We start from the raw sequence: 4565 nt of genomic DNA, 5'->3' as shown, positions 1-4565 counted from the left end.
CTGCTTAAATGAGAAAGGAGTACAAGAAGCTAAGAGAAGAGTGGGAGTGAAGGATAGAGTGAAACTAGAAATGGATGATGAATGATGATGTTTCAAGGAGGGAGTCACAAGGTGTGCAAAGATGGTGTGTAGAACAAGGAGGACATGAGGAAATAGAAGGAAGAATAGTGAGTGGTGAGCTAATGAAGCAAAGAAGGTTGTAAAAGAGAAGAAACAAGCATTCACAGATTGGTTACAAAATAGAACAAAAGATTCAATGAGAGGTACAAAGAAATGAGAAGTAAAGCATAAGAAAGAGGAGAGCAGATGTGAAAAATTTGAAAGTAATAAAAAGATGTTTTGGAAGGAAATTAGGAGGGGAAGGGGAGGCAAATCAAGTAGAGAAGAAAAGGTGAAAGGTGCAGATAGATAATAATGGAAGAAACAGCAGTAAGAGGAAGATGGGCAGAGTATTTTAGGAAGTTGATAAATGTATAGTTCCTCTTTACAAGGGAAAAGGGGACAAGTGTGAGTGTAATAGTTTCAGAGGGATCAGTTTGTTAAGTGTAGTTGGGAAGGCTTATGGGAGTGTTTTAATTGAGAGGATTAGGAGAGGAACAGAGGGAGTAATTGGTGAGGAACAGTGAGTTTAGGACAGGTAGGGGTTGCATGGATCAGATTTTTGTAGTAAGACAGATATGTGAGAAAGCTTTAGGAAAAAGGTAAGGATGTGTTTTGTGCCTTTATGGATTTGTAAAAGGCTTATGACATGGTGCACAGGAAGGCACTGTAGGAGGTAATGCTGATATATGGGTTAGGAGGAAAACTGTTCACTGCAGTCAAAAGTTCTTACGAGAGTAGTAGAGCTTGTGTTAGGATTAGAAATAAAGAATTGAATAATTGGGATTTATCTAGCGTCGCAACATCAATGGTCATTGACGCCGTAGTATTTATGATTAAGAAAAGGAAGTGGTAAAAAGCTTAAGAAATAAAGAAAATAAAAAAAGATTGAAATCTAAAGATCATTGAGAAGATCAATAGCACTAAGAAAATAAAAAATAGAATTTATATTGCAGTTACATCCCAGAACATTTCGAAGGGACAGATCTCCTTCATCTCTGTGTTTTGACAAATATTGTCGTCTTTCTTCATCATAACTGGGGCATTCCACCATAATGTGTCTAATGGTCATAGGATCAAGGCAATCATTACAAAATGGAGGAGGATTGCCCTCCATAAGAAAGCCATGGGATAATCTAGTGACCAATCCTCAACCGGCAAAGGGTTACTTCCTGTTTTCTGTTCAGCAATGTATAAGACCAAGGATGAATAGTATCAGTAATCTCTCTCGTCTTGTTACCAGCCTCAAGATCCCATTGGAACTGCCAAAGAGATGAGATCTCGGCTTTGATTAGAGGGATATGATCTTCATAAGGTATAGGCCGTAAGCGAGGTAAGGGTGAGAGAGAGGCTTCCTTGGCCAATTTATCGGCCTGTTCATTTCCTGGTACTCCGACATGTGCTGGAACCCAGCAGAAGTTTATTTCATTACCTCGACTCTCGATTAAAAAAAGCCATTCTAAGATCTTTAAAACTATTGGGTGCCTTGAGTCGAATTGTTCTAGAGACTGCAAGACACTCTTTGAGTCACTAAAAATTGTAAAACATTTGGCTCTCTTTTTCATGGAGGATATAATCTCCACGGCAGACAGTATCCCCGTCAGTTCGGCAGTGAAATTAGATGCTGTATCTGGCAAGGTACCCTTACGATTAAAATCATTTGAGAATATTCCAAAACCGACGCCAGCGCTAGTTTTGGAGCCATCAGTAAAAACAAACACAGAGGGTTGGTGACTAAAGGAATGTTCTAAAAAAGCATTGCGTAGTTCATAATCCTTGAAATCACGCTTACAACCGTTAAAATATTTACAGAAAGATACTGTGGGCAGTCTCCATGGGGGAACAACCGAATATTTAAAAGGGAGGATGGGAATCTTGGGAAGATTCATGTCCTCTAAAATCCTTTTCATCCAGTATCCAAAAGGCTTTGGAAGTCTGGGGTGATTGTTGAAACAAGTGCTGTTAAAATCTGCTTGAGCTGTTCTAAAAGCAAGAGAGTTGGGAAGCCTCTGCAATCTATGCCAGTATCTAATAGATGAGGTCTGGCGAATAAGATCTAACGACATTTCCCCTGCATCAACTAATAAACTTGGTATTGGGGAAGACTTGAAAGCACCTGTGGCCAAACGAACTCCACTGTGGTGTATCGTATCTAAACTTTTTAGTCTGGATGAAGTGGTCGATGAGTAAAACTCGCATCCATATGATAGTTTCGATAAAATAAGGGAATAATGTAACCATAAAATTGTTCTGCGGTCAGCGCCCCATGAGGTATGTGCTAAAACTTTTAAAATTTGCATTGATTCTAGACATCGTGTCTTCAGGGTTTTCAGGTAGGGTACCCAAGAAAGGTGCTTATCAAAAATAAATCCTAAAAACCTGGTTTCGTCAACACAAGGGATCTGGTCATCCTTTAACCAAATAGTAGGGTCAGGATGCAGACTTCTTAGTCGGCAGAAATGTACGACAACAGTTTTGCTGGGTGAAAATTTAAAACCATTATTATCGACCCATGAAACTATTTTATTGATGCAGAGTTATAGTTTTCTTTCAGCTATTGCCATGTTACTAGCTCTAAAAGAAATGGAGAGGTCATCTACAAAAAAAGTGGCAAGTATATCAGGAGGAATCACAGATGTCACCCCATTTATAGCTAAACTAAAGAGAGTGACACTGAGAACACACCCCTGAGGTACACCTTCTTTCTGTTGTCTTATTTCAGATATGATGTTCCCAACTCTTACTCTAAAAACACGATTTGCTAAAAAGTTCTTGATGAAAAAGGCCATTTCTCCTCGAATGCCAATAGCATGTACAGCCTTAAGAATACCATGTTTCCATGTGGTATCATGTGCTTTCTCGAAGCCAAAGAAAACACTGATATGATGTTGCTTAGAGACAAAGGCTTTACAAATCGAAGATTCTAGTCGAAGTAAGGCATCAGCAGTGGAGTGCATGAGATGGAAACCACATTGAATATCAGATATGATGTGGTTTCGTTCAAGATACCAGACTAGTCGTGCATTGAACATTTTTTCTAAAATTTTGCACATGCAGCATGTGAGGGCAATAGGACGGTAATTTGATGGAATTGAACCATCTTTATTAGGCTTAAGAAAAGGTAAAATTATACCCATTTCCCAAACACTGGGAAACGAATGTTCAAACCACATCCTATTAAGAAGTGCAAGAATAAAACCTTTAGTTACTGGAGATATATGTTTCAACATGGCATATGTAATGTCGTCAGGACCTGGAGAAGTATCACTGCAGGAGTTCAAAGCTGAATCATATTCCTTTTCAGTGAAAGGGAGGTTATAGGATTCTTCATGAGGGGCAGTGAAGTCAAGATTACGTTGTTGTTCTCTCATTCGGTATTGATATTCAGGAGAGCTGATGTCTGGTTTAGATATATTAGCAAAATGATTTGCTAAGGCATTACTGACATCTTTAGGATCAAAGACCAAAGAGCCATTTAATTTTAAAACAGGTGGAGGGCTAATGGTGTATTTCCCCGATATTTTTCTCAAGTTTTTCCAAACAATCGATGCCGGTGTTCTATAGTTGAATGATGATACAAATTTAACCCAAGACTGATGCTTTGCTTCTTTGATGGTACATCGAAGTAATGCTCTGCTTTTACGATAAGCAACTAAATTCTCATCATTTCTATGGCGATGTAATCTAGTCAAAGCTCTTCGTGTTGCTCTATGTAGATTTCGTATGGTGTCAGACCACCATGGTACAGGGTGTCTCCTAAACTTTCCAGATGACCTTGGGATGGAATTAATGCCAGCAGTGTAGTGTGTCATTTAAGCACTCCAGTGCAGCTTCTACTGAAGAAAAACTATCAATACTGTTCTGGACAGTACAGACGCTCCTCAACTTACATTTTAGTTACGTTCCGAACGGCCGAACGTAATGTGAAAATGAACGTAAATTGTTACTGTACGATCTAGTAATGTATGACCGTTCATACTGTACTATACATCCATAAATTCTATTAGTGTATCTTATAAAACACCCCTAAATCATTAATTATAAACATAACATTGTAAAATAATAACATTAATTTCAAATAAATTAAATTCAAGCAACATAAAGTGAGATGGTGGAGGAGAAGGAGGAGGAGGAGGAGGAGGAGTCAAGGCACATTCAGTCTGTCGTTTGTGCCATGTAAACAAGGAATGCAGCGTCATGCGTAAGTATCGTTTGAACGTCTCATACTACGGAGAGCGCGCTAAATTCAAAAATTCATTTTTTTTTTTTTCTTTACAGTCAGTTCAAACGTAAAATGAATGAACGCAAGTAGAGGAGCATCTGTACTCAATTCTTCAAACTTGTCCCAGTCGGCTTTTTCAGTGCACCAGCGAGGAATACCATCAGTAGGAGCACCTTCCTGTGTATACAATACAGTGGGATAGTGATCACTGCTTCGTAAGTCATCAAGGACTTTCCATTCAAAG

This window comes from Oratosquilla oratoria, chromosome 26 (assembly GCF_046742065.1).
Source record: "Oratosquilla oratoria isolate Oo_2021 chromosome 26, ASM4674206v1, whole genome shotgun sequence".
Lineage (NCBI taxonomy): Eukaryota > Metazoa > Arthropoda > Malacostraca > Stomatopoda > Squillidae > Oratosquilla > Oratosquilla oratoria.
The sequence above is the reverse complement of the archived record's forward strand: the minus strand, read 5'-3'. Positions refer to the sequence as shown.